This window comes from Ranitomeya imitator, chromosome 1 (genome assembly GCF_032444005.1).
Source record: "Ranitomeya imitator isolate aRanImi1 chromosome 1, aRanImi1.pri, whole genome shotgun sequence".
NCBI classification, from domain to species: domain Eukaryota; kingdom Metazoa; phylum Chordata; class Amphibia; order Anura; family Dendrobatidae; genus Ranitomeya; species Ranitomeya imitator.
In genome coordinates, this window is record NC_091282.1 from 542,787,683 (window position 1) to 542,799,834 (window position 12,152).

The 12,152-nt window shown below is 45.0% G+C and overlaps 1 protein-coding gene across 1 annotated transcript in view; it reads right to left on the reverse strand.

Moving 5' to 3' along the window:
• The window catches only part of DGKQ (diacylglycerol kinase theta), a 206,022-nt gene that overhangs the window by 164,527 nt on the left and 29,343 nt on the right, over positions 1-12,152 (reverse strand). The window lies entirely within an intron of this gene.

Sequence of the window (12,152 nt, forward strand, 5' to 3'; positions counted from 1 at the left end):
GTTGGGGCAAAATGAATTCTTGCCCCGGGTGCCAGAAACCCTAGATATACCTCTGCCCTCTAGTGTGACACTGCTTACAGTTCTAATCAGTTTTGCAGAAGCAGAAGTTTAATTAAATCAGTTGGGTGCTTGTTTCACCCACTGGTTTGGATACTGCGCCTACCTGAATGATGACTGACAGCGCTGGCTTGCTGAAGACTTCCCTGAACACAGTACTCACTGCAGCCAAGACAGTGGCATCAATCACTAGTCCGCTGCCCTCAGTGTTCCACATCAGGTTCTGCAAGTTGCCCGGCGTGGATCAAAGACATCATCTCTATAGACGTATCTAGATGCACATCTGAGTTTTGGAATTGAGACTCTAGACCTCAATGTTTGGCATGTGCCATCTTCTGTGCATACTGTGCTTTTATTTGCTTCCTTGCCTGCTGGGATCCACTTAATCAGTTCTGCTGCTACCGAGATTCTAAAGGTACCGTCACACTAAGCGACGCTGCAGCGATACCGACAACGATGTCGATCGCTGCAGCGTCGCTGTTTGGTCGCTGGAGAGCTGTCACACAGACAGCTCTCCAGCGACCAACGATCCTGAAGTCCCCTGGTAACCAGGGTAAACATCGGGTTACTAAGCGCAGGGCCGCGCTTAGTAACCCGATGTTTACCCTGGTTACCATTGTAAATGTAAAAAAACAAATACTACATACTTACATTCCCGGTGTCTGGTCAGGTCCCTCGCCTTCAGCTTCCAGCACTGACTGAGCGCCGGCCGTAAAGTACAGCGGTGACGTCACCGCTGTGCTGTGCTTTACGGCTGGCCGGCGCTCACCAGTCAGTGCGGGAAGCTGAAGGCGAGGGACCTGACCAGACACCGGGAATGTAAGTATGTAGTGTTTGTTTTTTTACATTTACAACGGTAACCAGGGTAAACATCGGGTTACTAAGCGCGGCCCTGCGCTTAGTAACCCGATGTTTACCCTGGTTACCAGTGACGACATCGCTGAATCGGCGTCACACACGCCGATTCAGCGATGTCTGCGGGAGATCCAGCGACGAAATAAAGTGCTGGACTTTCCCCAGCGACCAACGATCTCCCAGCAGGGGGCCTGATCGTTGGTCGCTGTCACACATAACGATTTCGTTAACGATATCGTTGCTACGTCACAAAAAGCAACGATATCGTTAACGATATCGTTATGTGTGATGGTACCTTAAGTCCTCAATGTCCACGTGCCCTTCCTGCCTGCTGCATCAACACCTTGTGCCCATCTGGACCTGAGGCATGAAGGATCAATATCACCGGGTGAACCTAACGTTAATGTCACCTGTTGTCAGTTTATAACCTATAAGTATGTGAGCAGAGTCTTATCTCTAAGCTTTTTGAGCGGAATCTTCAAGTAGCTGGACTAATCTGGTCATTCTCTATGGACTCTGGCACTCTCTAAGGGCAGTCTCACACGTCCAGATAATTCAGGTACCGGAAAAAAATCGGTACCGGAATTATCCGTGTCCGTGTGCCCCTACGTTTCCGTGGCACATCAGTGCGGCACACGTGTGCCGCCCGTGTGCCCACTGGGTACCACACGCACCGTGCTGGGTACCACACGTACCAGCATCTGGTGCTGAAGCCCCATTCATATCTTCCCTGCAGCAGCGTTTGCTGTAGAGAAGATATGAATAATTGTGTTTAAAATAAAGATCTATGTGCCACCCTGTGCGCCCCTCCCCCCCCCCCACATGACCGCTGATACAGTAGAAGATGCGGCCAGAACAGGAAGCAGCGCCATACAGCGAGGGAGCCGGGTGAGTATTTTCAGAACAGCGGGGGGAGGGGGGAGCACAGGGGGGGGGAGGGCGGTGGGCACATAGATCTTTATTTTAAACACAATTATTCATATCTTCTCTACAGCAAACTCTGCTGCAGGGAAGATATGAATCGCGGCTTCAGCACCAGTGGGGGGGGGGACAGCGCTTAATGTAGCGCTGTCTCCTGCACGGCACACGGACAACGTCCGTGTGCGGTACGTGATTTACACGGACCCATTGACTTTAAAATACGTGCGCTCCCACGAACACTGACATGTCTCCGTGTTTGGCACACGGAGACACGGTCCGCAAAAAATCAATGACATCTGAACAGATTGATTTTAATGTGTCTACGTGTGTCAGTGGCTCCGGTACGTAAGGAAACTGTCACCTCACGTAGCGGAGCCACTGACGTGTGAAACCGGCCTAAGGCAGATCTGTCTGCACTCCTGCAGTCAGGTTCTGATTCATGCTGCCTTTTAAAAGGAAACTGTCACTTGATTTCCACTACCCAAACTATGGGCAGCACCAAAGCTTTAACTAATGCTGCCCATCAGTTGGGTAGCATCAACAGAGTGACAGCAAACAATTCATTTTTACGTTACACTGAATTGTGGCAGATAAACTTTCCCTCAGCAATACACCAAGGGAATACGTAAGACATGGAAGAGGCAAAGGTCGTTGTCAGTTTCTGGCTCTCTGCTATGGCTCGAAGGTTATGTGCCCACACATTTTTGAGATTAAAAATGACTCGCTATCTAGCAGATAATGCTTCAATAAACGCTCCTTCTTTGAGTTTTGGAGTTTTTCCATTTCCTGAAATGGTTTTGATGAGTTTTTGGAGAATGTTTTTTAAGTGAAGCATTTTTTTGCAGCCTTTTGATTGAACAATGCCTAGTTTGGAGTGTTTCTCATTAAGAACCACTTTAAAGTAGTACTTTTTCCTTTCTCCCACCAGGCATCTTGCAATTAGGGGGAAAAAAAACTTCAAAAAACATTTGAACAAGTTGTGTTGTTTTTTTTTTTTGTTTGTTTGTTTTTTTGACAAAGCCTTTGGTGGTAGGTCCTGTGTGAGGACCCCATACCGATGAAGACCCAATGCTCTTATTAGACATACACTCTGATGTGTTGTTCAGAGCAGATTGTGCACGCTTTAGCAGGGCCATAAAGAATTTATTACTCCCTTTATCAGAAAAAGGCGAAATCACTTGGATCACTACTAAATTGTGAACTAAAATGTGAAATGAACAATACCAAGCAATTCTGATGATCAATTTCAGGCCAACAGAACAGATCATACCAGATGGCTATAAAAAAAGGGAAACACAAGCTGTTCTTACATATAAAAGGGAGCAGAACTAAACAGAATAGAGAAAAGGAAAAGATTATACTGGAAGAACGATGACTGTATGCGGGGGTTGCCTTTCTCAATATTCTAGAGTAGCGGTTCTCAACCTGGGGGTCGCGACCCCGAGGGGGGTCGAACGACCAAAACACAGGGGTCGCCACCAGTGGCGTAGGAAGCGGGGAGAAGAAGAAAAAAGAAAAAAAAAAGACGCCCCTTTAAATCTTCGGGCGGCGCCGTCCGCCGCCACGACCAGGGCCAGCTCCCCCCAACCCCGGGCCCCGCCCCCGCTCTAATACTCACCTCTATTGGTTCCTGCGGCGCCGGCAGCTGCAGCGTCCTCTGACTCTGGATGACGTCACTACTGTGCGCGCCGCTCTGCCTCTCTGTCCTGAGCGTCGCAGAGCCGGAGAGACGCTGACTGGCTGCACCGGACCTGCGCTAGGAACGGGAGAGGTGAGGATTTTACTTTTTTTTTTTCTTTATGTCTGACTGTCTGGGGGCAATGCTGGACACACTGGGGCAATACTGGAGACCATGGGGCAGATTGCTGGACACACTGGGGCAATACAGGAGACCATGGGGCAGATTGCTGGACACACTGGAGCAATACAGGAGACTATGGGGCAGATTGCTGGACACACTGGGGCAATACTGGAGACCATGGGGCAGAATGCTGGACACACTGGGGCAATACAGGAGACCATGGGGCAGATTGCTGGACACACTGGGGCAATACTGGAGACCATGGGGCAGAATGCTGGACACACTGGGGCAATACTGGAGACCATGGGGCAGAATGCTGGACACACTGGGGCAATACTGGAGACCATGGGGCAGATTGCTGGACACACTGGGGCAATACAGGAGAATATGGGGCAGATTGCTGGACACACTGGGGCAATACTGGAGACCCTTTGGCAGATTTCTGGACACATTGAGGCAATGCTGGAGACCCTGGGGCAGACTTCTGGACACACTGGGGCAATGCTGGACACTGGGGCAGATTGCTGGACACACTGGGGGTAATATGCTGGACACACTGGGGCAATGCTGGACACTGGGAATAATATGCTGGACACACTGGGGCAGATTGCTGGACAACATGGGGGTAATATGCTGGACACACTGGGGGCAGGACTTGAGGCATGGGCAGAATGTAGATACGGGGCATGATTGGAGACACGGGGCATGATTGGAGACACGGGGCAGGATTGGATCATGGGGTAGGACGGATACGATGGAGGCTGGTGGGGCAGGATGGGGAGATCATATGGAGTAGAATGGTCTCACAACCCCAAACAGTTATTCAACACCTTCAACTCTCTCCTCCGTCCCCCAGCACCTCCTCCCTCCCCACTCATCTCAGCTGAAGACTTCGCCTCATTTTTCAAGCAGAAAATTGAGAACATCAGAGACAATTTTAGTAAACAACCCCCAGAACCCTTCCTCCCAACTACCCAGCCCTCCACCTCCAAAACCAACTTCTCCACCATTACAGAAGACGGACTCTCCACTCTACTCTCAAGATCGCATCTCACCACCTGTGCACTTGACCCACTCCCATCCCACTTCATCCCAAACCTCACCACAGTCTTCATCCCAACCCTAACCCATCTCTTTAACCTATCACTAACAACTGGCATTTTCCCCTCAAGCTTTAAACATGCCACAATCACACCTATCCTCAAAAAGCCCTCTCTTGACCCATCCTCTGTATCTAGCTATCGCCCTATATCACTTCTCCCCTTTGCCTCAAAACTACTGGAACAACATGTCCATATTGAACTGTCCTCCCATCTATCTTCCTGCTCCTCCTTCGACCGCTTTCAATCAGGCTTCCGGTCACACCACTCCACTGAAACTGCCCTAACTAAGGTCACCAATGACCTATTAACCGCCAAGAGCAAGCGACACTACTCTGTCCTCCTCCTCCTGGACCTGTCCTCTGCCTTTGACACAGTGGACCATTCCCTGCTGCTGCAGACCCTCTCATCCCTTGGCATCACAGAATTGGCCCTATCCTGGATCTCATCATACCTAACTGACCGTACATTCAGCGTCTCCCACTCACACACCACCTCCTCACCTCGCCCCCTATCTGTCGGAGTCCCGCAAGGTTCAGTTCTAGGACCCCTGCTCTTCTCCATCTACACCTTTGGCCTGGGACAGCTCATAGAATCTCACGGCTTTCAGTATCATCTCTATGCTGACGACACACAGATCTACATCTCTGGACCAGATATCACCTCCCTACTAACCAGAATCCCTCAATGTCTGTCTGCTATTTCATCCTTCTTCTCCACTAGATTTCTAAAACTTAACATGGACAAAACAGAATTCATCATCTTTCCCCCATCTCACGCGATCTCCCCAACGAACCTATCCATTACAGTAAACGGCTGCCCACTCTCCCCAGTCCCACAAGCCCGCTGTCTCGGGGTAATCCTTGACACTGATCTCTCCTTTAAACCACATATCCAAACCCTTTCCACTTCCTGCCGCCTCCAACTCAAAAATATTTCACGGATCCGCACATTCCTAAACCAAGAATCTGCAAAAACCCTAGTCCATGCCCTCATCATCTCCCGCCTTGACTACTGTAACCTCCTGCTCTGTGGCCTCCCCTCTAACACTCTTGCACCCCTCCAATCTATTCTAAACTCTGCTGCCCGACTAATCCACCTATCCCCCCGCTATTCCCCGGCCTCTCCCCTCTGTCAATCCCTGCACTGGCTCCCCATCACCCAGAGACTCCAGTACAAAAGCCTAACCATGACATATAAAGCCATCCACAACCTGTCTCCTCCATACATCTGTGACCTCGTCTCCCGGTACTTTCCTGCACGCAACCTCCGATCCTCACAAGATCTCCTTCTCTACTCCCCTATTATCTCCTCTTCCCACAATCGCATACAAGATTTCTCTCGTGCATCCCCCCTACTCTGGAATGCTCTACCACAACATATCAGACTCTCGCCTACCATCGAAACCTTCAAAAAGAACCTGAAGACCCACCTCTTCCGACAAGCCTACAACCTGCAGTAACCACCGATTGACCAAACCGCTGCACGGCCAGCTCTACCCTCACCTACTGTATCCTCACCCATCCCTTGCAGATTGTGAGCCCTCGCGGGCAGGGTCCTCTCTCCTCCTGTACCAGTTGTGACTTGTATTTTTCAAGATTATTGTACTTGTTTTATTATGTATACCCCTCCTCACATGTAAAGCGCCATGGAATAAATGGCGCTATAATAATAAATAATAATAATAATAATAATACTCATGAGGGCAGGATGCGAGAACATATGGCTGGAGCCAGGAATGAGATAAACGGGGCCAGGGTGGGGAATAGTGTTACCATAGGCATAATAGGGGATAATTAAGGGATATTATTACTGCAGTGATGTATTTATTTTATTTTTTGAGTATACTGTTTTAAATGGGGGGGGGCGGTCCTGTTACTGTGCAGAGTGACACTATATCGCCTTTTTATCTTCATGTGGTGTAATGTAGAAGTTGTGAAAAATTAAGTAATGTGTTCTGCAAGCGGAGCTCTAGATAACTGTGTTATTTCCTGCAGAAACGAGTCCTGGCTGGAAGGAATGATGGCGGTCTGTGCTGGATGAAAGATGAAGGACTTCACCTAGAGACGTCACTGGTGAGTCAGTGTTACCTATACACTGACACTATACACTGTATACTATATAGAGGTCCTGTGTATAATGTCACCAGTGATCTCTGTATTACCTCTATACATAATGCATATCAGATATTTACATTCCGAATCATAACTAATAAAATTACAGTTTTAAAGTAGCCACCAAAATTATTTTTTGGGTTGGGGGTCACCGCAACATGAGGAACTGTATTGCGGGGTCACGGCATTAGAAAGGTTGAGAACCACTGCTCTAGAGGATTTGTGTTGACAACTAATGATTACTGTATTACAGAGTCGGTAATTAGACACACCTTATACAGTGTTGCAAGCCTTATCTCCAATTTTAAATCAAGAGTACAATTTCGTCATCAACGACTAGACCGTAATGTTCACTTCCAGTGCTAGCATTACAGGAAAACTATTTTGACTAATGCAAAGCAGCCCAACACAGGCAATGTATTTATCATGATTCATGGGGAGAGAATCAGCGCAGTCATCGGTTGAAGAGAACATTTGCTAAGAAGTTATTTTTACGTGTAGTGAATCACTACAAGTTGGAAAGACGAGAGTTACGCATGTTCTAACTACTGCACGATGTTGAAATGCCCTCCACTATTTATACATCATAATATGTGCGCGTCACAGTTTAGGAATAATTATATATGCACGTGTTACATAAATATGCAGTATACGTCTGAATTCCAGTAACAGGCAGAAGGATCGAGCTCAATCATTACAAAAGGGTTTCTAAGACCAATGAAGTTAAGGCTAAGTTCACACTAGGCTTTTTTCAGTATGTTTTCATTGTGTGGTTTTGGTGTGCTAGATTTGTCTCTTGTGCATGCTGATAAAGTGTGGTGTTGAAATAAGTCCTATTCTATAGTCTGGTTTTGGCACAAAAAGAACGCAGAAACCTGATACCTGCATTTTTGGGGCGTTTTATTCAGTGTTTTTTCACCACCCATTCAATTCAAATGGGTAAAAAATGCTGAAAAAACACTGAAAGAAGTGACATGCTCCATTGTGCAAAAAAACCATGCAAAGCACAAGATCCTGATGACAAAAAGACCAAGGTGTGTGCATGAGACTTCTGATATCTCAGACTTTGCTGAAAAGTTGTATAAAACACTTAGCTTATGGATTAGGCATGCAGAAGCTAGTGCATGCTATGATTTTTCACGCGAAGATTTGCTCTGTGAAAAAATTAAACGCAATGAATAACATTGGCACGAGGGCTGTCCGTTTTTTCACGGATCACACTCTGACCGGACATACAGTAGTGTGACATTTAAAGTAGGAAGGAACAGATATATGCAGCCAAACGCTGACTTTTCTCAACAAAGGGCCGCTCGGGCTCAGCTGAGCTTTTCTGCCCTGTGTTTTAGTATTGGAAGCATCAGTACTCAGATCCCCACTGGGGCATATCCCAACAGGTAGCCTTTCAGAAGAGCTGCATACAGTGCATACCACTACAGATCTAGACAGGTTTTACGGTTCACAACTGTAGGAAACTGGCTGACGTCCTCTATGACAGCAAGTGGCAGCTGCATTGTTTGCCTAGATTTACTTTCATGGGGTCTGTTAGGGTTCTAGTCTTTTTTTTTTCTTTTTTAGAAAGAATCAAGTTGCAGACTAAGCTATCCTTGCTGCTTATTTACAACTGGAATTATCCCTTGAGTGTATTAAGGCTATTATTAGTCATATCCAAGTTGAACACGGTAATGTGGTTTTGACATCCCAATCCACATTTTGCCGGAAAAAAATGTGCAAAAACATGCTCTGCAAGAATTGTGCTAGGTCTGAAATACCCAGCAGTAAGTAAATAGGTAAATAGTAATAGTACATGGAAATAACATAGGGTATTTCACCTGTATAGATGGGGCAGAGCTGGACCCAGGGCTGATGGTTTGTACCCGTTTGTGGAAGGCTCTATAGATAAGATGCACAGCCCAACAAAGGGGAGAGGGGGAAATGGCTAATGGCCACAATGTGAATGTGCACCTACATATTGCACTTATACCAACAGGTATGCCATCCCATTTTTTCGGTTTTACTTCAGGTCTGAAGGTTTCTAAGATTTCAGCTGATTTGACCCAAAGGTCCTCAGATGATGAACAGAAATGAATGAAGTTCTTACGATGGGACAACAGAATTTAGGCTGCTGAACACTGGATTTTGTATAAATTCTGACAGCAGAAATAGAATCGTTTCTGATTTATAAGCTACAGTAAACTGATTTAGTAGAGTGGAAACTAGTAAAGAAAAAGCATAAATTAAATTGTGGCTTTGGTTTAACCCTACTGTGCCACTGATTAACTTTTAGATTATCTTCTGAATACTGAGTAATCTAAAATCATCAGCAAATAATAGAAGTGGTTTCACTGTAGCCCAATACTTTAGTGAGCATTTCAATTCTGAAGCTTTCCACCCTTTGTGAGTTGTTTTTAGGAGAGCTTTTTCCTGCATATTTTTTTTGTCTATGGAAAATACTACATGCAAATAATGATTTGTATTACGGTATATAGATGTAATTAATGTAAAGTATGAAATTCATTTAAAGATTTTGTTGAATTCTGTAGGGATATTACGGTATATCTGTGATACAAAATCTTATGTAGCAAGCCAAGTACTGAGTTTTGTGGAGTTACCGTAAATGGCCCACAGACTAATATGATTCTTTATCATAAAGGAAAAATAAATGAAATGCATACAAGCTCAACACAAAGCCAAGCTAGCTTCTGATCCATCGCCTCAATATCATGCAGTCCCGGGGTACCTGGTGTTAAACAGTCTTTTTCATACTTGCTTATTTTGGTTAGTGTCTTGTAGCAATATTTGGAAGTCAAAACTATAACTAGAACATAAGAGAAAATCGTATAATAAAATGATTTGCATGTCTCGTATTTTGCCTCCACACTTATGAACACTAATGAGTGGCATTAAAGAAGGGAAGGTTCACATGACCGTGCTTCAATTGTATTTTCTCACTTGTTCTATAGACCATTCTCTGAATTGTCAGCTCTGCACTGCAACAACACATCCGGTTAGGACATGCACCGAGTCAAGAGCAAACACAGAAAACGGTTTAAATCAGAAAAGAAATCTATGTTTGTGTGAATATGCCCCAGAACGGTCATGTCAACCACACTCCATGCAGAAGTATTTTTGAGATTAGCATTTTTCTATAAATTGCACTGGAATAACAGAGAGCATAATCATATTCTTCAATAAGTATGGAGAAAAAAAAAGGTAGTAAACGTCTCCTTACATGGACAGAAAAATGAAGAAATCTTTTTAAGGCTGTGTGCACACGTTGCGTTTTTTCGTGTTTTTCGCTATAAAAACGCGATAAAAACGCATAAAAAACACATACATATGCATTCCATCAATTATAATGCATTCTGCAATTTTTGTGCACATGATGCATTTTTTTCCGCAAAAAAATGCATCGCGGTTCATTAATTTTGCGGATTTTTTGCGTTTTCCCGCTATTTAATGCATTGGGAAGCTTCGGAAAAAAACGCGGAAAAAAAAACGCACAAGAAAAGCGTCAAAAAAGCACAAAAAAGCTAAAAAAAAAAAAAATGCATGCGGATTTCTTGCAGAAAATGTCCGGTTTTCTTCAGGAATTTTTTGCAAGAAATCCTGACGTGTGCACATACCCTAAATGTGCTCTGGTTAGGTTACTGATGAAACAAGGGAAGCAGTGTCATCACACAGCTTTATCCTCCTGTAGCCAAGCAAGCCATGATCACTGGGTCCCCAAGGGACGAGCCGGACACACCGGATTTGACACAATTTCAGCTACTGCGGTGTTCTGAGAGACAGCAGCTCAGCTTTATGACAGTTGTTCTCATGCTATAATAGCTACATATAAAATAGGGTATATTCAGAATATTTCCTATAAAACAATTACCAGATATTTTAGTCTGCTACTCACAATAATGGGATAATCCCAGCCTCGTAATGAACAATTCTCTTAATATTTAAAACATCTGGAAAGAACAAGGTCACCCAGCCATTACCATCAAAACATAGTGCACATTTTAATTGGGACGGACTTGAAATTTAAAGGAGAATATGGAAATAAAAAAAGACTGGATCCTCCACCTTGGCTTTCTGCTTCGGCCATACGCCTGATATGTTCACAGGCATGTGTTCATATGAAAAGCAGCACAGAACCCGCAGGATTGTGCACAGTACCCTACAGACAGTATCAAGTCAGCGCTGTTATACTGATAAAAATGATACCTGGGTGATGAAATCTGTCTTGTGGTTGTTGTGTAATTTTTATTTTCTGTTTTGAGTTAATGACATGCTCGTCCCCCGGGCGGCCTGTGGGGGGGCCTCCATGTGCATGTGGTGTCCTGATTGGGTATTCATCAGTATGGCTTCTGACAAGTCATGGATCCCTCACTGAACTGCCCCCTAGTTTATAAACTGATTATATGTATTGAAAAAAACAAAAAAATCACCTTCGGCAGGCAGTGGCGCCTGCACTGCAGCATGATCGCATGTATAATGAGCATTATATTGTTTTTTTAGTCATATCCCTTTAAGTGGTATGTGCCTGGAGAGGACTCTGACTAAGGCTGGGGTCACACTTGCGAGTGCAATGCGAGAAACTTGCACATCAATACCCGGCACTGCCGTTGGCACTCGGGATCGCAGTGTGCGGCTGCATGTATTTCTATGAAGCTGAACGCTCCGGTCCCGAGTGTTGACAGCAGTGTTGGGTATTGATGTGCGAGTTTCTCGCATTGCACTGGCAAGTGTGACCTTGGCCTAAAGGAAACGCAGATTGTGGGAGAAATTTCTAACATCTAAACAGGGTAATATCTATAAGCCTCATACAGATTAATAGAACAGTCCAGAAAAGTCTGAAACAAATATACCACTTGTGAATATATCCATAAATTGAACATAAAAAAAAAATTAAAAAAATTCAATGCAAATCTGAATGAGTGTCCGAGATTTCACACCGTGCTTTGCAAAGGGTGAAATCCACAAAAGAAGCAAGTTTGGGTATGTTAACACATGGAGTAATTGCATTTTTGCTGTGTATTTTATGTAACGTATTTGGTGCATAAAATCAGAAGCTTTTTACACTACCATAAAAAATGTATGTAGCAGACCCCGCTTTTATGCATGACTAAAAAGACGGACACCGTCGGATCACAGGTCATACGGCATCCACAGTATATATGTTATAGGGAATCTTCTGCCAGGGGTTGTGTCTGGAATCCCCAGTATAAGCTCTCAGCGTAAAGCACATGACAAATGTGTGCTGAGCCCTGCTGCGATCTTTTTTTTTGGGGGGGGGGCAGAATGAACAAAGCAGCA